Consider the following 22,263-nt stretch of genomic DNA (forward strand, 5'->3'; position numbering starts at 1 on the left):
GGTTCGAATCTAGCTGCTGGCCCTTAGACTTTCTCTTCCTAGGCGCTTCTTACAGCTCACTGTCCGGTGATAAACAGTACTGTCTGTATCGAAAGATAGATACAGTATCGAAAGATAGGTCCGGAGGCCGGCAGTGCACTGAAAAAAGCTCCGGGCGCCAATAACCTTAGATGTTGAAGCGCCTTAAATCATTAAAAAAAATAAAGAATAAGAATAATAATAGTAATAATAAAAAAAATAATAAAAAGTAAAGTAATTGCCTATTTTTTCAGGCGGACTTTACGTTCAACTACCTAATTAGGTGTCGTGGACAGAGGCGACTAGCAAAATTACTTTACTACAAAGTTCTCATATTAACCATTAAATAAAATCCAAAGCCTAGACCGGGGGAATCGAACCTACTAAACCAACAATACATCTTAGTATTGCGGGTCTAGCCCCTTAACCGCTCGGCTAACGTGGCGCCTTAATAGTTTTTTTTTTTTTTTTTTTTCGGGGAGTAAAATCTAATGGATACCAGGTGGGCCAGTCCTGGTGATGTGGGACTCACACCCACTAAAAACCTCCCCGTCTCCTAGCTAAACCTTCCACGGAACCGTTTACCACATTACTTCGTGGAAGGCCTTCGCTATTCGCCCTTTCGGGCTTCCGCATCTTTAGGCCACATCTACTCTCTCTCCCTCTCAAGTGGCACGGGACACTTGCTGGTGAGGGTGTGTGCTCTCCATGAACTTCTTCTTTCTCAGGACGTCCTCAACAAACACAGCCACTGCTGCCCATCCTCTATCCTCGCGGAGCATTCTTTGAGTGACGTCATCTGGGCTAAAGTCGCCTATTGCATCGGCCGCTCGTCTTCTTTCCGCGCCCCACCGACTGCAGGCAAAAAAGACATGGTAGGCATCCTCCTCCACACATTCCTCGCAGTGGGTACATTGAGGGTCTTCTGCTTTTCCGATCCTATGGAGGTACTTTCGGAAGTACCCATGCCCCGTCAGGAACTGGGTGAGGTAATAGTTTACCTCCCCATGTTGCCTCTCGACCCGGCGCCTTAATAGTAATAATAATAAATATAATAATAATAATCACTGCGATCTATACAGAACTTTGCAGTTTCCTAATCGAGTCAAATTAAAGATACCTGAGATGTCTCAGAACCAGGGAAGATATGTCTTTCTCCAACACCTGGTATCCAATCTAGGCATCTAATTCTGCTCTAAACATGGTGTCGCAGCGAAAAAAAAGTGTTAAAGTTCTCCTCTGTTGATGATTTCTCCTGAACAAATTCCCAGTATCCATTGATGATTACTCAGTTCGAGACAAGACAGTCCAGTTGAATCTTTGCCGGTATCATTTTTTTAAATGGATCTACTGTGCTCCCAACTATGGCCAGCCGAGTCTTGTTATTCTATAGCATTACCAGATGATGGAAACTGGTTACCCAGGAACTCCAGAAAAGTATTTAGATGAGCGATAGGAGCTGGCACTTTGGGTTAACCACTTGCTAGGGTTAAGTCATCCCACCCATCCAAGCCCCTTTCCCAAATATTTTAAAGGAACCTTCCTAGAAGAGGAATCCTAGGTAGGGCGTATTACTCTCAAGCACCTGGCAACTTGTCAGGCTTTTGCTACTGGAATTGCGGAGGTTTTCGTTTAGCCTCCTGTGATGCTGATCACAAATTAAGAGATCCAAGCTGTATGTTGTAGGAATAGGTATTCACTTCCTGGAGTTCAAAAAAAAACCTTCTTACCCCCGCCCTAAAAAAAAGAAAGATTCATCCTCTTTCGACACCTTGTAACCACCAAGGAAGGCTTTTTCCGAAGTTCACACCTTCCAAAGACCACGTTAATGAATTCAATGCCTACTTCAATGCTTGGAGTATGCTTTACGGTGTCTACACTTTGGACCAAAAGTGTTAAATCTTCTCTGAAGTACGTTGATCTTCCAGAGTGTTCCATCTCTTTCTTGGGTTTCCAACCTCGAAGGGGAATATTTTTCATTTCTTGGCCATCCCATCTCTAGAAGTATATTCTAGAGAGAACGTAGAGGGGGAAGGGCTTTTAATTATAATAATTACTCATTTTTGAGGGCATTCAGATGTCGCGGTAGATGCGAGTAGACATAATTAATGATCAGCTGTTCTCCAGGCTTGGTTAGTTCATAAAATGTCCTATAATTACCTGTACTGGGCAGCAGGTCACGTAAAGTAAACTTTAATTAATTACGTAATATTACAATAATAAATTATCCAGACAGGATGACGTAGTCTTGCCCCTCCACTATTACTGCGAAAAAGAACCCCCTCCCACTGCTCAAAGGGGGCTTAAAAAAGCATTTTGTGCTATCCGTGACCTCACATTACTTCATTTAAATTGCTAATTAAAAATGTTTTTACTTGCAGAGCATTACAAGTAGCAAAGAATAACTGAGTAAAGAAATATCACAGAAACTTAATTTGATTTTAAGAGGGCGCGTGTTGGTCTAGTGGTCAAGCGAATGGCTTTGTGTGTGGGAGATCGCTAGTTCGAATCCCGCGTATAGACCTTACTTTTTATTTATTAGAAAAAAATTGTTTATAGTAAAGGATGAGCTTCCGCCCCCGTTCACGTCAAATAATTGGTAGTTGGAAGTTAAGCCACGCCTGAAAAAAAAAAAAAAAAATAGGCGATTACTTTACTTTAATTAAAATATCTTAAGTTTAGGTTTCTGTATCAAATCCTAAAATAAGCTTTTGGTAGAATAATCATACCGGAAGCGCCACTTTTGTAGTTTAGAGGAAATGGACAGATTTCCTTGGTTTTTTAAAAATTTAAACCAGATTTTTCTTTTATAACTTAAGTTTAGTTTAAATGGACGAAATTTATAAGTTGTTACAACAAAACAAGCATGCTTACTTGATAAGCTAGCTTACTAATGCCAGTTACATTTACATAACAGCTGCCCAAACAGCTTTTCGTCTAAAGTTAGTTAAAGCAGATTTTGGCTAAATGGTGGTCGCATCTTTGTTAAGAAATTATAAGCACAAGAAATAGTTGAACTTTAAAGTTTATAAACCTTCTTATGATTACTGTTTAAATCGTGTTAATGAGTTTTTGTTTTTTTTTAAAAAAAAAACGGATGTTATTCAATATTAATTAATTATTTCCTGTTTTTACAGATGACGTGATGAAATGACTTGAATGAAGTAAAAGAGTCTGGTGGTTTTTTTGAAGATCATCCATCACAGAATCCTCAGAAATTGTGAGTGAGTTCATCGAGTATGACCAACTGTTTAGTTTGACTCAGCGTTATTTCATCGGAAGTGGTGAGTTTATTTCCTCTATTTTATTGATTTCCTGGTGGAAAAGGGTTTCCACGAGTGGACGAGGTTTAAGGGAATGCCAATGGGATCCTTAAATGTGGTAGAATTCTTTCTCCCAATGAATCCTTATTATGAATTTTTCCTGGGAGAAAACGATTCCCACAGGAAGTATAGTTCATTACAGTTCTTTGTTTCCGCTAATAATGCGCAAGGTTTAAAGAAAATCCTAAGCCATTTCCAAGAAAAATCTAGAGGACCAATAAAAAAAAAGTTTTAGAAAATGAGAATTTCCAATTGGCTTTCGGAAAAACCCTATTTCCCAATGGGGCATTTAAAAAGCAAATACAGAATTTGATGTTTCCACAATTTTCCGTGTTTTTCCTTTTTCCTTACTCTACTAAATAAGGGAAACTAAACTTGGCTAAATTGGTTGGCTCCAAATTTTCACTTTCCCGAATCATTTTTTTTAAATTTTTACTTAGTTTAAAAACCACAAATTGGGCATTTCCGTTTGTCTCTAAATCGAATACTTACTTGATCGCAGCAGTACTTCCCACTTATGACGGGAAATGATAACTTTCAAGATAAAGAAAAACTGAGAATAGGAAAACACAAGGATAGTTTTCTAAACGGGGTTACAAGTTTTTCTCCTATAGGTCACACCTGTCTTCTTCGGCAGAGTATCCACCCTCAACACCTGAACTAAGCAACATCCTCCGTCTTGGACGGCCGGAGAAGTATGTTTGCTACTTTTCCCTTGGTTGTCCCTTGGTTTTAGCTAGTGGAAAGGCGCTAGTAAAGGGTAACCCATACTCTAAGTTCGGATATCACCTTTCACCCCAAACCCTAACCAGAAAACCCTTAAGTCTTTAAACTTCACTAACTTTTGCCCAGCTAACTACACCTTCCGCCTCTACCGGCCCTCACAGTCCTTAAACTTGGCCCCCCTCACCTCAACTTTCTATCCTTCCCTCTTTTTCTTTCTTTTTTATGCCCAACGCCTTTTGCATACTTTAAACAAGGCAGCAGCCAAATGAGGAGACGGCTAAGTCCTAAAGTGCCCAACGTTAAATAAAGGTTCCGGCCGCTGGAGTGCTGAACTGAATACGTCAACCCTTTAACCCTTTACAAAATAAAAAAGTTCACGCTTATTTGGTATTGTAACAAAAGCCTTAAAAAAAAAAAAACTTGTAACTTCCGTTCGTTCTATACCGCCGTAAATTTTAGAACCAAAAAAACACGTACACAAAAGCCCCTGGGGTTTTATAAATGAGACCCTAAATATTAGTTTTGTTTAAATAAAGTTCACCCTAAACAGAATTTATTATTTATGACAGCAACGAATCATTCACCTGTTTCCTTTTTTTCACCGGAAGTCAACTTTTATGAAGATTCGCATCAAAGGGTCTTTATCTACAAAATTAAAATCCAATGATTATTAAATTGAATCTGTCCAGAAAACTTCTGCTCATTGTAGTATCGATACTTGAAAATTCGATTGACTTTACAATCAGCTGGAAGCTATTTCTATAACTAGATGAAGGGCCCACCGGAAGTTTAATTGCTTGACGATGAAATGCTCGTATTTTAAATGGTGCTACCAGTGTTGATCTAGCTTTAACCTGATCATACAGTATAGCCTAGGCTTCCGTTAGTTCCAGTCTGTGTCCTACCAGTTTTAATTGCACACATACAAACTCTCTGGTGCATGTAAATGCACACTCGCAAGTACTCGTATGTTGTATGGGTGTGTGCGGGTGAATACAGTTTTCCATTAAACATTGATTGATGGTTGGAAAAGCAATATGGAAAACAGGCCACTCCCTCGTGGTTTTTCCGCCGGCTGTACGTTTTGCCCATGCCCGAAAATAAAAAAAAACCTCCAATTCCCGGGTCTGTTCACCATCATCTGTCAAAAAACGCAATCTATACGTTTCTCCGTCCCCCCACCACAATCCACACACTGATGCGCATGCTGCTCGAGTGATGATTGTTTTTTTTATCATCTTTATGGTGTTTTTTCTTGTTTTAAAAATGAAATTGTTCCCTCTTCTCTTGTTAATATAAGTTATTATAAAAGCAAAGAGGCGCCACGATAGCCGAGCGGTTATAGGCTAGACCCGCAATGCTAAGATGTATTGTGGGTTTAGTGGGTTCGATTCCCCTCGGTCTAGGCCTTGGTTTTTATTTAATGTTTAATATAAGAACTTTATAGTAAAGTATGTTAGGCGGTTATGGGCTAGACCCGCAATGCTAAGATGTATTGTTGGTTTAGTGGGTTCGATTCCCCTGGTCTAGGCCTTGGATTTTATTTAAAGGTTAGTATGAGAACTTTATAGTAAAGTATGTTAGGCGGTTATGGGCTAGACCCGCAATGCTAAGATGTATTGTTGGTTTAGTGGGTTCGATTCCCGGGGTCTAGGCCTTGGATTTTATTTAAAGGTTAGTGTAAACCCAGCGAGTCGCTGCTTCTGCTGTCTCTCGTTCGCAGCGCGGCTGCACTCCTTGAGATGCTCTCGATCACACCTACACACGCACACCTACACACGCACACGCTCACACGCTCTTGTCAACTCACTCTCTACACATACACACTCACGCACCCTAGGGAAGGGATGGATAAATAATAGCCAGGGACAGTTAATTGGTAAACAGAACAAAACTTTATTAACTAAATAAAAAGGCAAACTTAAACCATAAAACATAAAAGACTTTCTCTTTAAACTATACGAATGAATATCTGCTATGTACCATGTTCTTAATATCTAATGTTAAATAGTCTCTACAGTTACTATACACCAGGCCGTGTGAGTAAGGGACTAACACACCGACATACAAGCTCACCTATCTTTGAATTTGATTCTCGGCTTGTGTCTGTCTGTCTGTCTGCACTAGGCTGTGGCTGCCCACTCTCTGCCTAGTCCCTCACTCACCGGCCTTTCCCCCACTGCCGCTCTTATCGCGGAACCTCTGTTTATTCTCTGTTTCACCTTTAAACCTCACAATACTTCGCCTTTTGTTATTTACCACTTTACATTAGTATGAGAACTTTATAGTAAAGTATGTTTGCCAGTCGCCTCCGTCCACGACACCTAATTTGGTAGTTGGACGTAAATCCAGCCTACAATAATAGACATTACTTTACTTACTGCAGCAAAGAATGGGATGTGAACACTCGCATTTCTTACAAAGTATTTCCGGCCTCAAAACCGGTATATATCCGGTGAGAACTCAGGGATGGAAATTTCATCGTAATCGCAATACTTCCTGCATTATAAGAGGAAGTAACGTTTTTTAAAAAATCAAAGAATACCGGTAACAAATGTATTGCTCCTCTACTTAAATATGTGTTCATTAATTGTTACAAGAAATATACGATTATCGTAAATTATAAATTTTAATTTTCTTGCTGAAGACAGCAAAAAGAAAACCGAAACGTTCAACAATCAAGGCTGCAGCAAAAGGAAATGAGCAAAACGAGTGTAAACAGGAAATGTATTAGCTTCTGAATTGAAAATATAAGTATATATCACTGCAGGAAGTGGTACGTCAGTAATGGTTAATTATTGTGGTTCTGGTTGATCTGCTTCCTTTAAAGCTATCATTTTATTGGACATTCTAAATTACGGGAAAATTTAATTAGTGAATGCTGTACAGTAATCTGCGGTAAAAGGAAAATTGTATGCTGGTAATTAGATTTATTCTTGTCACGTGAATGTTACGTGGATGTCACGTGGATATCAAGCGGTACTCTTCTTTTTTTTTCTACGTCCGATTTTTTTTTTCAATTCAATCGATTGTCTGCCCAATCGATTCTAATCAGTTTTGTTTTTGAATGTACATGTTGTTGGGGGCCATCGTATGTGTTTTTGTATTTTTCTAATTTTCTAAATGAAAACTTCATATCAGGATGTTGTCAATAGCACGCTGGAAAATGGGACAACGGGTTGGGGGTGGAGGAGGAGGAGGTTTGTCAATAGCATTTTCGGGGTTAAAGTGGTGTTTTTTTTTGGATAATCGGTTGAACTCTCTGACTCATGCACGTACGCACGCACAAAACGCTGTGCATGTTTCAGCATGTTGGTTTCCATGGTAATGTACAAGGAAGAAGTGCATGAAAACATGGTGCTGTACTTGAACCATATGACACGCTGTTTTTAGCGATGTATTTGAAGGCAGTTTTGTTATGCTCATTCCAAAACATGGTCTCTCCACCCTTATGATGACGTCAGCCTTGCAAACACGTTGTGACCACTACAACTCTTCCAATACACAAACATTACATTCACTCGCCATAACTACTGGTACGTGGAAAACAAAAAACCAAAACAAAAAAAAACCCCCTGATGATGATCTTGGACATTTCCCAGCATCATCGGCCATAACAACACATCTACCGTCCCGAGAAGATGAGGAAGAAGGCTAACTCTGCATTGCACGTAATGCTGGTAAATAAAACAAAAAAAAAAAACGGTGTGAACGGTTACACGATTTCCTGTTTTACTTCCGTTCTCTAAGCTCAAACTCACAAAAATTACGGAAAAGCGTTGGACCTTAAAGGAAATAAACAATCGATGATTAAAGAGTTACTTCCAGTTCAGAAATGATCTTCAAACGCAATTTGATCTAAATATTTACCGCCTTCCTCAACAGTGTGCAGGACCGAACATTATTTGAAAAATGGTACTTTGGAATGGAATCCATCATAGTAACCTTTGTAACCAGTTAAGCTTGTATTACCGACTTCAAAAACACGGGTCTACTTCATGCTACCAGTTCAACTTGGAAGTACTCAGATGGTGCTTCAAGGAGCTATTTAACCTTCACTAAAGGCGCCTCGTTAGCGGAGCGGTTATAGGCTAGACCCGCAATGCTAAGATGTATTGTTGGTTTAGTGGGTTCGATTCCCTGGTCTAGAGGCCTTGGATTTTATTTAATGGTTAATAAAAGAAATTTACCGTAAAGTATTGTTAGGCGGTTATAGGCTAGACCCGCAATGCTAAGATGTATTGTTGGTTTAGTGGGTTCGATTCTCCCGGCATGAGCCTTGGATTTTATTTAATGTTTTAATATGAGTTTATAGTAAAGTATGTTTGTTAGTCGCCTCGGTCCACGACACCTAATTCGGTAGATGGACGTAAAGGCGGCCTAAAAAAATAGGTTATTACTTTACTTTTTAACCTCCCAAAGTTTTTTTTTCGCACGCATTTTCAACATTTTATTTAAAGTTACCAATTTTTTCTTTTTTCTGGTAATACGTAAATAATAGTATCTGGAATAAAATCATTATTTAAAATAATAATGTTTACAGCAAGACAAGGTTTGTTAATAATTTAAATTATTTTAGTTGCAACGTAACAGTGAATTTCTAAATGTTGTTAAATTTATAATTGTGAGAAAAATTTTCTATTTAAAGTTGATTTCAGTATTTTCAATTAAGTCACCTTTTTTTTTTTTCTCAGAAATCAGACTTTTAAAGGAATTAACTGATTCAAAGAAATATTAGGTTTATGGTTCCCAGTAATTACAGAAATCTACTAAATGGCTTTTCCATTTAGAGACGGGGGGGGGGGGACGAACTCAGACAGGCCTACCAACATGACTGCCACTATTCCACTTATTGAATCAAATATGTAAATTACAGTTTAACTGCTAATTAAATATTATTTGAGAGAGACAGAGAGAGAGACAATTCTCAGTAATTTGCCGATCTTGTCTCACACCCCTGCCCCCTCAAATAAAGGGAAATTCAATTTCCATGCTTCAGTGTTGCCACCTTAAGTTGCTTTAAGTTCTCCATCAGGTCTGCTCTCTAAATCAGAACTTGAAATGTTAACATCCTTCAGGAAAACAATAATTTTTATTCCCTGATTTTTATCCCTGACCAATTTAAGTCTTTCATCCATTATCAGGAGGTAGTTTAATCCATTTAGAGTATGAATTTGAGTATTCAGGAGAAATCCAATTATATAATCAGAAGTTATTCGAAATTCATCGAAGCACTCCAAATTCATCCAAATAAATACAATCACGCACATTAAATCACAAAATGTATTCCCAGAGTTCGCTCATATAGAATTTACTAACACTAAGTAAAGTAAAGTAAAGTAATGCCTATTATTTCAGGCTAGCTTTACGTCCAACTACCAATTAGGTGTCGTGAACGGAGGCGATTAGCAAACATACTTTACTATAAATTTCTCATATTAACCATTAAATAAAATCCAAGGCCTAATACCGGCAATCGAACCCATTAAACCAACAATACATCTTAGTATTGCGGTTCTAGTCTCTTAACCGCTCGGCTATCGTGGCGCCTTCATCCGCGGAGAATTGTTAACGTTTTGTACATTCTAGACTTTGTAGTCAATCTACGATATCTACAGACTGTTGACAACATTGGCAGCTATAATAGATTTTTATCTTTTTTAGAATTTAGCATAACTTCCTCTCCTTCTAATCCCACCCCATCTCTTTGACTTAACTTATAATATAATATATAATGCTAGTATTAATGTTAAGTTGAGAGAAATTGTTATGAGTTAGAACTTTAATAAGTTTTGTTAAAAATGATTTTTTGTGGTTCACAATAAGTTTTTGATAACATTCTGTAAGATTAAGATTAGAAAGCAGGACGAAACCTACTCTAAACCAACAATACATCTTAGCATTGCGGGTCTAGCCTACAACCGCCAAACATACTTTACTGTAAAGTTCTCATATTAACCATTAAATAAACTCCAAGGCCTAGTCCAGGGGGAATCCGAACCCACTAAACCAACAATACATCTTAGCATTGCGGGTCTGGCCTATAACCGCTCGGCTACCGTGGCGCCTTACTAACACTAATTGCAATTTTTAATTATTTTTTTTTTTTTAATTCATGATAAAATGGTAATTTGGTAATTGTAATTTTTGTAATTCAAAGGTCGTAAAAATTTTACGTTATTACATTAAATAATAATTATGTACATCACAATAAATTCATGTTGAAATAAAAAGATAAGGAGAGAATACTGCTTGTTTCTTAGCATTTCTGAACTAAGTGAAAATTACATAAGATGCTGTTTCTGTAAGTAATCGATTGGGCGAATCAATGTGACACAATCACCAGATCGGAGAAATCAGTCTGCAGAAACAAAAAAGGGGGCAATTATAATAATGAACTTCTGTTCTAGACTACTTTCTAGGTGGTGATAGACACAAGGTCGAGTGAATTTGGTTTTGTAATGAGAAACCCAGCAGATAGAGAAGCGCCATCGTGGTGTCAAACATGCAAATGCACAAAGTGACAAACAATGCACAGACAAAGCAAAGGTGGTTGGATCTGCTCTCCAACCTCTGCCCTCGACGACTCCCCCCTTTTATTCTTGTCTCTTGGGGGGGCCATTCTATTGAAAGAAAAACAAACAGCCCCCCCCCGGTTGACAGTGCCACTCCATTTATTAGGGTGACATCATTATCGACTGACTCCTTTCTACGTTCATAAATATCCTTCCAACGTCATCAGTTATCCCCCACCTCCTCTATTTCTTCCTTTATTAACATCGAATTAACTATTTCTTTTTTTTACCTATATGAACATCTTTTTTATTTAACCCTTCCTTCTAGTTTATTGTAATCGTGCTTATTCCACCGGAAATACAAGTATTACCAACTCGACCAATGCTTTAAAGGAGGCGCGATATAGTGATCATGAAAGGAGATTCCATACAAGCAATGCTATTTTTCAAAATGTTGAGTAGACAGAGGAAACTTCAACCACTTTGACCTGTTAAGTGTACTATAAACATGATGTACTTCCTGCAGGCCTTATTTCCGGTATAAAGTATTAATTTCGTTCAAATTTCAAACCTCTATAACGCTCTTCCTATTCCACAGAATTCAATGCTTTCTTTACCCAAATGTAGAGAAAAGCAAGCTCTATAACTGACATAAAAAGCAATTTTATAGTTATAATAGTTAATGAGATATGGAAGGTTAAATTTTAGAGGGTTTCAATTTCGTTCAAATTTCAAACCCCAATAACTTTCTTTCTATTTATCAGAATTCAATGATTTCTTTACCCAAATGTAGAGAAAAGACAGCTCTATTACTGACATAGATTGCAATATTTTAGTTATAATAGTTAATGAGATATGGAAGGTTAAAGTTTAGAGGGTTTTAATTCTGTTCAAATTTCAAACCTCAATAACTCTCTTCCTATTCCACAGAATTCAATGATTTCTTTACACAAATGTAGTGAACAGACAGCTCTATTACTGACATAAATAGCATTGTTTTAGTGATAATTGTTATTGCGATATGGAAGGTTAAATTTTAGAGGGTTTCAATTTCGTTCAAATTTCAAACCTCTATATCTCTCCTTCTATTCTATCGATTTCAGTTAATTCTTTACCAAATTGTAGAGAAAAGTTAGGTTTTCAACTGGTACCAATCGCAATGTTTTAGTGTTAATAGATAATGAAATATGGAAGGTTAAACTTTTGTAGTTTTCATTTTCGTTCAAGTTTCAAACCTCTCTATCTCTCTTTCTATTGTTTCGATTGCAATGAATTCTTTACTGAATTGTAGAGGAAACATAGCTTTATAATTAGTATCAATCGCAATGTTTTAGTGATAATAGTTATTGATGACTGATATTGTCTACAGTTGTATATGTTTTCATTACATTTTAATGAAAGCCTTTCGAGATATTCAGATTTGAAATCTAGGCTTGTTTTAAACTATGCAATGATTGAACTTTATTTTCTTCTATTATATGTGTTTTTCTATAACTATTCTTTTTTAAGTCTGCTGGTTCGTTGTTCCTGAACGAGATACGTAATGTTCGGTCCACCCTCGTTTCTATTTGTTTTTGGAGAACTTCTTCAATCTGTTGTACTTGGAAATTTTAAGATTTGCCCTAATTTTTGTGGACTCCAATGATTGATTATTGCGCCTTGTTGATACTTGAATCTTTTTATTCTAAACCTCTGACATTTCACGTCAAGATGATAGTGCAGCCGATTGATAAACATATTTTTGATGTATTAAAAGTACTACAAGTACCCTGGAATGAAAAACAACTCAGTAAAAATTAATGGATTTGTTAACCGAATCTAGCTACACTGTTGACGTCAAAATAATTGTGGCAACCGTTCTGGCGGCAAAAACATCCAGGCTCCAGTTTGGCGGGCGCCAGTTTCTCCCACCTCTTCTGGATAATGGTGGTGTTTGCTGGGGATAGGTCTCAGCATCCTTTTAGTATCTATAAGATGGGGATGTTTGTGTATTGTGAACGCCTGTCTGGAGGGTTGGTGGTTCCCATATACGACATCCAGACCAACCAATAACGCCCATCTACTACCCACGCTAAAAACGGGAGAGCTGAGTTATAATTTATAAACTTTTTTTTGTCAAAACAACTATATCATCCAGGGATATATTGATATAGATATTTTTATTAAAAGGATAATAATTTCAGATTTTTTTTTTTTTTTTTTTAGATTTCGTAGATTCTCAAAAATTGTGTTTGTGAGCTTGTTTATAGAATCTATAGAACGGAAAGACTATAATGCCTTGGCATTATAATATAATTGTAAACAAAGAACCAAAGAGACTCTGTGCTTGGGCAGAAATCAGATTATTCTGATTACAGGCTTATTCACGCGGCATGTTAGGCACAGGAAGCACCTGTACAATGTAGGGCTTATCAGCTCGGAATCGTTGTGCAGATTGTGTCAGGAAGAGAAGGAAACGGCCTCTCACTTGTTGTTCAATTGCGTTCCAATCCAGCGGCTACGCTACGATATCTTTGGAACATTGAGGGCCAAGGGAATAGCGCTTGTAAGGAACTAGTAAGGAAAGTCCTCAATTTCTTTTAGTTAGGGGAGGTTTCGTATACTAGATCCAGTATACTAGATACTAGTACACTAGATACTAGACAATAAGCGTCTTTTGACTGCGGTGCCGTGGGGTACAGGTTTCGTCCTGCCATCTAATCTTAATCTTATAGAATGTTATCAAAAACTTATTGTGAACCACCAAAAAAATCATCTTTTAACCATACTTATTAGAGTTCTAAATCATAACAATTTCTCTGAATTTAACATTTAACATATACTAGCAATATATATGTTATATTATAAGTTAAGTCAAAGAGATGGAGTATGATTAGAATGAGAGGAATTTATGCTAAATTATAAATAGGATAAGAATCTATTATAGTTGCCTATGTTGTCAACAGTCTGCAGATAGAATGACGACAAAGTCAAGAATGTACAAAACGGTAACAATTGTCCTTGGATGAAGGCGCTACGATAGCCGAGCGGTTATAGGCTAGACACGTAATGCTAAGATGGTATTGTTGGTTTAGTGGGTTCAATTCCCAAGGGTCTAGGCCTTGGATTTTATTTAATGGTTAATATGAGAAATTTATAGTAAAGTATTGTTTGGCGGTTATAGACTAGACGACCCGCAATGCTAAGATGTATTGTTGGTTTAGTGGGTTCAATTCCCGGGGTCTAGGCCTTGGATTTTATTTAATGGTTAATATGAGAAATTTATAGTAAAGTATTGTTTGGCGGTTATAGACTAGACGACCCGCAATGCTAAGATGTATTGTTGGTTTAGTGGGTTCAATTCCCGGGGTCTAGGCCTTGTATTTTATTTAATGTTTAATATGAGGAATTTATAGTAAAGTGTGTTTGCTAGTCGCCTCCGTCCTCGACACCTAATTCGGTAGTTGGTCGTAAAGCATGCCTAAAAAATAGGCAATTACTTTACTTGGATGATGAGCGACATTTCCGGGAGCATAAATTAAATCTAATCTTTAAGAATATTTCTGTGTGTGATGGGGGGATGTCCAATAATGGTTGTTGCTCGTGTTTCCAGTCTGGAACTCCAGAGTTGGATAAGAAAAAAAAATTTAGGTAATCATGAAAACAGTTTTTTCCAAATATAATTGCGGTCTGTAGTTATTCTAGCATGGGTGGGGGTATGAACACCAGCAACTGCTTCCAGCATCCTTGTGGATATCCCCTGTATTAATGATACTTCCAGAATTCACACTAGGGACACCTGTATTGCTGGCGTGCCCTCAGCCCAAAACTCTAGGAAAAACATTGGTAATTAAAGGAAGCCAATATAGAACTTTAAAGTTACAGATAATTTGGTTTCTATTAAGCCACTGCCTCTTCAATCTATAACCTAGTTCCAACTGCCTACTAGATAAGTAAATATTATTACTAATGACTGAACACTAAAGAAAGTTTGGACCATGTAGGAACGAACTAGCTCCCATTGAATTATTCATACGAATTTCATTCTCCAACTATTTATTCATAAACTTTAACATCCACAAATTCACGCCAATTTGTGGTTCAGAATCTTGTTTTAACCAAATAATAACTAGTAAATTGTTAGATACGTAAAAGTTATTATTTAAATGCTATCTATAACCTTTAGTTTGATCATTACAGTTCTAAAAAACGCAAATGACGACAAATGTTTTTTGTAGTATTTGAAATAAAGCAAAAAGTGTTTACAAAGTATCAAATAAAATGTATAATTTTACTCATATTTTGTTTGTGTAAAAAAATCGACAACCCAAAGCAAATAGCCATATTTAGATTTTTCTTCAGGTAAAAACACACTTTTGTGAGGTTTTGTTCAGGTTATGTTTGTAAAAAGAGACTTCCATAGCATTTGTTTCGTCCCGTTTTACCCCGATAAGCCAACTGAATTTTAAAGTTTTGAAAATATTCGGTTTAAAGCTTTGTAAACTTAACTCTTGTGCAAATGGGGGCATTAGTGACCCAAGAGCTAGTACTAAAAAAAAAAAAAAAAAATGAACAAAATTTGACCCACATCTCAAAAAAGGTTCGCCATCCCTGCTGCCCTAGACTATTAGAGGAGCTCCAGAAAGTGGAATGATTTTGGTATCTAGTTATCCCGGATTACGAGTTTGAGATTTAATTGAAAAGATAGGTGGGTGAGAGAGAGAGAGAAGCTGAAGGAATAAGGTCATAACAGGAGAAGCTTTTAAAGAGAAGCTCGCTCTTATAATGCTGCTGCTGAAGAGCTAGAGAAGTAACCGAGAGAGAGAGTAGGTCTTCTGAAAAGGAAGACGATGAGACAGTATGGAAGAGATTAAAATACAATAAATACCTGAACAATACAGGAAAAGGACAGAAAAGGAAAAGCGTCGAGGGCAGGAAAAACGAGGTACAATTAGGAAAATATCTTTCATAATCCTGTCTCCACCCGCTTTTCTCTGGCGACAATATTTTCTTCTTTTTTCTTTTCTTTTTTACTTTTCTTCACTTAGCTAATCCTCAAGATTCATAGAGGCTTGCAACGACTTGCCCAACGGCCCGTGTCGACCATCTGGGGGTGGCGGATAGGGGCTCTCATTCTCATCTAAATAATGCGGGGGAGCCTCTCAGACAGCCTGAACATACAACCTTTTGCTTTAACATTAATAAGTCTTCTACAAGACTAGATCGCCATGTTATTCTTCTACTTCTTCTTCTTTTTTTTTTTTTTTTTTGTTGTTTCCTGTTTAACAGGAAGTTGTATCTCCCATGTTGTAGAATCAAATGGGTTATTTTCCACTCAAAAAGATTTCCTTTTACGATAATTAAATCTTTAGAAAAGCGAGTCAAGCATAATTTTCTCTTACAATCGTACCGGAATTTTTCATTTCAATTTTTTTCCGTAGATATCTCTGCAGTTAAGGGCAAAAACAGTTTATTTTCACGTAATTTACAGCTAGTTGTTGATTTACTAAAGCACACACATAAACAAACATACGCACACTCAGCTTTAGTACTGGTTAGATAATAAAATCTCCTCAGCTGTCTGTAACATAACTTCTATAACCTCAAGTGTTGTTTTCATTTTGCCAGATTAATAGCAGGTGATTTTTTTTTTTTCCACTACCAGCGTTTTTGAATTGCCCGCAGCAGAGCGATTTTGCACCTTGGTTTATTTTTTTTTGGCAATAACTTACTCTTAAATGCAAATAATATAATGTAGTAATGTACAGATAATATATTAAAATAATTATATTTATTGGGCACATCACCTGATCTTACTCCGGTAGGGGACTTCCTTCATGGCCAAGAAGTATTACTTGTTCCAAATAGAAGTAGTATTGTAAGCACAATGTTAAGAATAAAGTTTGAAGCGTGCAAACTACACATTTCATGAAGCAGGTCATCAAAGGTATCCGGAACGATATGCCAATAATCTTTGTATATAAAAAAAATAAAATAATTGCCTATTTTTTTTTTAAGGTGAGCTTTACATCCAACTACCTAATTAGGGTGTCGTGGACGGAGGAGACTAGCTAACAATACTTTACTGCAGAATTTCTCATATTAACACATTAAATAAAATCGAAGGCCTAGACCCCGGGAATTGAACCCACTAAACCAACAATACATCTTAGCATTGCGGGTCTAGCCTATAACCGCCTGACATACTTTACTACAAATTTCTCATATTAACCATTAAATAAAATCTAAGACCTAGACCAGGGGAATCGAACCCACTAAACCAACAATACATCTTAGCATTGCGGGTCTAGCCTATAACTGCCAAACATGCTTTACTATAAATTTCTCATATTAAACATTAAATAAAATCCAAAGCCTACACTGAGAATTAAGCCCAGCTTGAGCTCCACTTAGGTCCCCCATAGAAACAGTGGTGGAGAGCGTTACAAGAGATTGGGTGTAGAGGAGAGTCTGATGGAAGTCCTGGGAACAATTAAGGAAAAGTTAAATGGAAATCGACAATTAAGGAGGATATTTTAGTGGCTAGACCCGCAATGGTTGTTGGTTTAGTGGGTTCGATTCCCTGGGGTCTAGGTCTTGGATTTTATTTAATGCGGTTAATATGAGAACTTTATCGTAAAGTTAGGCGGTTATAGGCAAGACCCGCAATGCTAAGATGTATTGTTGGTTTAGTGGGTTCGATCCTCTTGGTGTATGCCTTGGATTTTATTTAATGTGTTAATATGAGAAATTTTGCAGTAAAGTATTGTTAGCTAGTCGCCTCCGTCCACTGCACCTAATTTTGATAGTTGGACGCAAAGTCTGCCTGAAAAAATGGGCATTACTTTATTTTGACTTTAACCTGACTCGCTAAGCGCATCTGATCGCGCAATGCTGGTAAAGTCCGTTTCGAAACACACGCGACACCATCTTCTCAATAAGCGTCATAGTGCCCTTAAAGTGGGACTTGAATAAAATATTGTTCCCGTAAAACTCCTTCAGGATGAAATTAAAATTTTTTAAATTAACAAAAAAAGTCATTATCTCTCTTTCTCTTTCTTCTTTCTCATTAAAAGAATTTCTTTTAATGGCGTTGCCGTGACCCTCTAAATGCCCCCAGCCCAGATCCTCGCCATTGTCAGCTCCAGTACCGGCGGTGCCCACGTTGCCTCTTTGTATCTCTAAAGACCTGGGTCAGCTCCCATTCTCTCTATCTCTAATAAAATAATAAAAGAAACTTATCTGTGCTATTAATATCGCTTGCTCAGCTAGCTAGCTCTCTCTGACGACTGTGTCCCTCTGTTCTCTTAATGATTGATGGAAATTAATTTTTAAAAATGGCGTCTACTCATTCCGTCCAATCATGGTGGCCAAAAAAAAAGGAGGAGTGGGAGAGAAAAAAAGAGAAGCGGATCCATCATTTTTGCTCATTAATAGCTGCCCCTTCCCCTTGCCCTAATTCTCCGTTGCTTTTTAGCAATTATTTCGCTATTTATCACTTTATTGTGAAATTCGGTTTTCTCTTTTTTCTATTTCTTTCTGCTCCAACGCTTCACAAGAGGAAGTACTGTGATCGTGTAATAAATTAACACATCACTTTTTAGGCATCTACGCCTGGCCTTAAAAGCTCTCCTACCCTGGATCTATCGCTGGGCAAGGCAGCCCTAGGTTGTGTACCCTTTGTGTGAGATATATTGTGACCAGCTAGGAGAAGATTTAGATTTACACGGCGGGACGGGACCCATGCCCCACGGCACTGCAGCCACCAAGAGGCTTATTGTGCCTTCCCCCTTAAGTCTAGTAGATGAAACCTCCCCCCTTCTAAGAAGGTTGAGGGCCAAGCTAGGGGAAGTGAGAGCTCTTTTTTCGGTTCCTTCCTCAGGGACGGCAGATACTCGGAGCTAACCAGTCCCCAAAATGAAAATACCCTTAAGGGCGCCTCTGGCGGTATAGCTCAAGCCTAAGAGAAGGGAGGGTTCGGTAGGCAACACACGGGGCGACAGGAAGCTAAATAAAATTCTCTCAAGTCCTATAATTGAACATAAAATTAATTGTTCTTATAAAGAAAGGAACATTAACTGAAAATTACAGAAAAACTTTATGATCTAAACTTAACCTAATAGAGAATGAAAATTATACACTAAATAATTATACTAAAAAGTAAGAGAAAACTCATACACTAAGTAATACTAAGAAAATACGAAGTAATGACGTAGAAGTGGCGATAACGTCATTCAAGGCACTGTCCAGGCCGAGCGCACGAGAAAGAATTTATTTTTTTAAAAAAAACGTTTTTAACGATCAACAAACAGTACGTCTCCAGTCTCCAACGGTCACTCCAAAATTTGTAATAATGCGGCAGCTTCTGCCATCTATCGGCTACAACAGTCACTCTGGCAGTACCAACGGTCATTCCAAAATTTGTAATAATGCGGCAGCTTCTGCCATCTATCGGCATTTTTTGGTTACAATCTATCTAAAGTATGTACGAGGTCTGTTCAAAAAGTATCGCGAATTTTGTGTTTTTTCAAAAATTATTTATTTATTCACGAATATCTATTTCCCCCCCCTTAAAAGTAATCCCCATCAGATATTACACACTTGTGCCAACGTTTTTTTTCCAATCCTCGAAGCACTTCAAAAAATCATTTTTTGTGATCTTGTTCAGCTCCTCCTTTATCTCTTCAATCGTAGCGTAGCGTTATCCTTTCATGGGCCTCTTCGGAGTTTCGGGAACAAGAAAATGGTCACAGGGAGCCAGATCAAGGGGGGGGATACGGAGGCTGCGGCGGCATGATTAGTGTGTTGTTTTTTGGCCAAAAATTCGCGTCGAAATTGAGCAAAATTTTGGTACGAATTTCGCGGCGACCCGTCTCATGACCAAATCATTGGTAAAAAAAAAACCAAATGGCACGAGCCAATCGATATGTTTAGGTACTCAGCAACATCTTTAACGATGATTCAACGATTGGCCAACACTATTTTTCTTCACTTCATCAATGTTTTGTTGACGTGCTCGAACGTCCGGCACGCTTCTTCGTCGTTCACAAATCTTCTCGGCCCTCTGAGAACATTTTGTACCACTGTACAAAAACATTGCTTGCGGTCCAAGGTAGCTTCACAATATGACACAGTCAACATTCGGAATGCGTCTGCGCGCTTAATTTTGTTTTTCACACACAAAAGATTCTTAGATCCATTTTTTGGAATAGGCAAAAATCGAATAAGAGCCAAAAACACACGTGCAAGCAAAGCAGCTGGCAAAAAATTAACTGAACATTCAAAATGGCCGAACTTGTCGGCATAAGTGAGTACCAACATAACGCCACAAAAAAATCGAATATACGTAATCCGAGGAAATTCAAAATTCGCGATACTTTTTGAACAGACCTCGTACTAGCCTGGGTAACTGTGCCCGTGGGGGTCCACTACTCTATGTTGTAACAAGACACTCCTTGCGGGCTTTTTTACTGATTTTGAAAACCTTAAAAATAGATATTTCCGGGTAAAAACGAGGCTAAATTGGAAAATCTGTTCAGATTATAAAACCTCTTACTGAGCGTAAGTCAAGAAAATTCGTAAAGTTATGAGAAATAGACGTCAAATATTTTTTTTTTTTTCTGCCCTTCGGTGATTGATTGAATATTACATAAGACAACTTGTTTAATAAATAAATAGAAAGCAGAAGAAATGAAACTGAGAGAGAGATATATAAAGATAAATTAATAACGTAAGATTATTTTTGTCTTCATACACACAGCATGGCGAAGGGTTAAATAAAATAAAAAGAAAAAGGAAAATCAGAGTAGTAGAGAAAATAAAATAGATATATTTGGTAAGAGATGATAGCAAGGGTTACTTTGTTCCAACTATGAGTTTGAGAACAAGGAACACGAAGAACAAAAACAAACTTGTACGTAAGAAAAACAGAACAATAAATTTTACCAGCTCGGACTGTGTGGTGGTGGGGGAAGTCACGTCATCGTCCTGCTCCTCACTCCCATTCCTAGTGCTGCTCTCTCAAAGACTCTACTCCACCCCTCCTCTGCTACACCCACCCACAAACTACCCATTTCTCCCACTACCTTTTTTATTTAAACTGGCGATGGTGGTGGTGGTAAGAGGAAAGTAGATACGGTAAATAGACCAGATTCACCCATGTGTTTGTTTGAACACGTTGGCCCAGTCTATGCCTGTTTGAACAGGCAGATTGTGTGTACACGAAGGGGGCCGCCCCCCGATTGAACTTTTCCATTCAATCAATCAACTTATTCAGTTTAAGTAAAAAAGAAAATCTCACTGGAACACTCACACGACTGTCTCTTAACACTTTTCTCTCTCACATTTCTAAATTAAATTTTTTTTTATAATTTTTAGCGTCTGGTCACAATTTCAAAAAAGAGTACAAACTTCTTGACACTTGAGGAAACTGATTTGATGGCGAAAGTTTCTGTTCTATTTCAATTTTTTTTCGTCAACTTCCTGTCTTCCAAATCTTCAGAGTAATGACTGAAGGTCACCCACAACAATATTCTTGCGGCCATCTTTAAAAGTTCTAACCAATTTCCATCTTCCCATCCCACTGCTCATAATATTTTCTCCATAAACATCTCACGATTGAATTTTTCACCCCTTCAGCACTAGGGGAAAACGAGAGATTGTGTAGAGATGCAAAGGAGTTCCAGTTCATTGTTCACTTTATAAACTTTGTTAAGTGTAAGATCTTAGTTTTAAAACTTTTTTTATACAGCGTGTATGCGGAGAAGAGGTCGAAACTTCGGGAGGTGATTCAGCAGCTCAAATGCAACAAAAAATATTCTCTTCACTTTGGCCCGATTCTCAATAGTGTCCAAGATAATATCTTAAAGTAAACATTTCATTGTTATAAGAAACGTTTTGAGGCTCTGCACCTAGCAAATTTATATAAAATTTAATGCTCTTTCGTTTGGAATAAGCAGATTTGTTGTAAGAAAAAGGATAGAAAAGTTACGGCCGCTTTTATGGTGAAAAACGCGAATATCGACGGAAAAGTTTAAAAATGCAAATATCTTGGACACTATAGAGAATCGGGCCAAAGTGAAGAGAATATTTTTTGTTGCATTTGAGCTGCTGAATCACCTCCCGAAGTTTCGACCACTCCTCCGCATACACCCTGTATAATAATTTTTAAAAATTGCGTACATATTTTTCTCTTCAAAATTATTAATTAATTTACAAAGTTCTTCCTTTAGGATTATTATATTTGTGCCCAAATCTTCTAAATTAATATCTTTTAAGCGTTCAACTTACCTGTAAGTACCAATTAAATTTAATGTTGCTTGGATAGGAGCTTACTCCATTACAATCCAGTCTCTTTAAGCAGAATATTTTTACATAGTTATCATTTAAGTTCTGTCACATGATAATTCTATTAAATTTTCTTTATCTTTTATTTGATAATGCTGTAGCTTTTCCTAAATTTTCTTTTGTAGAAGGGTTTTTTTGCTTTTTTTTTTTTTTTTTGGCATTGACTTCCGCCATACAGCCAGCATCGTCTAGGTGCTTATCACTAGAATATCACTCAATCTCCATTCTTACTTATAAATACATTCGCTTCACACATTCATCCCTCTACTATATACAACTATTTACATACAAACTTACAGCTAATGGATGGATCAGTACTCTGTGCTCCTGCCATCCTTATAGCTTAACCTGAATTA

The 22,263-nt window shown here is 37.4% G+C and overlaps 1 protein-coding gene across 4 annotated transcripts in view; it reads left to right on the top strand.

Annotated features, from left to right (window-relative positions):
- The window catches only part of LOC141459698 (uncharacterized), a 323,978-nt gene that overhangs the window by 158,133 nt on the left and 143,582 nt on the right, over positions 1–22,263 (top strand). For all 4 annotated transcript variants that reach the window (XR_012461593.1, XR_012461594.1, XM_074139052.1 and 1 more), the window contains exon 2: positions 3,156–3,302. The gene's annotated coding sequence lies outside the window, so the exon portion shown is untranslated. The remainder of the gene's footprint in view (positions 1–3,155; positions 3,303–22,263) is intronic.

Source organism: Rhodnius prolixus, unplaced genomic scaffold, assembly GCF_049639745.1.
Source record: "Rhodnius prolixus isolate KJV_2025 unplaced genomic scaffold, Rpr scaffold_17, whole genome shotgun sequence".
NCBI lineage: Eukaryota > Metazoa > Arthropoda > Insecta > Hemiptera > Reduviidae > Rhodnius > Rhodnius prolixus.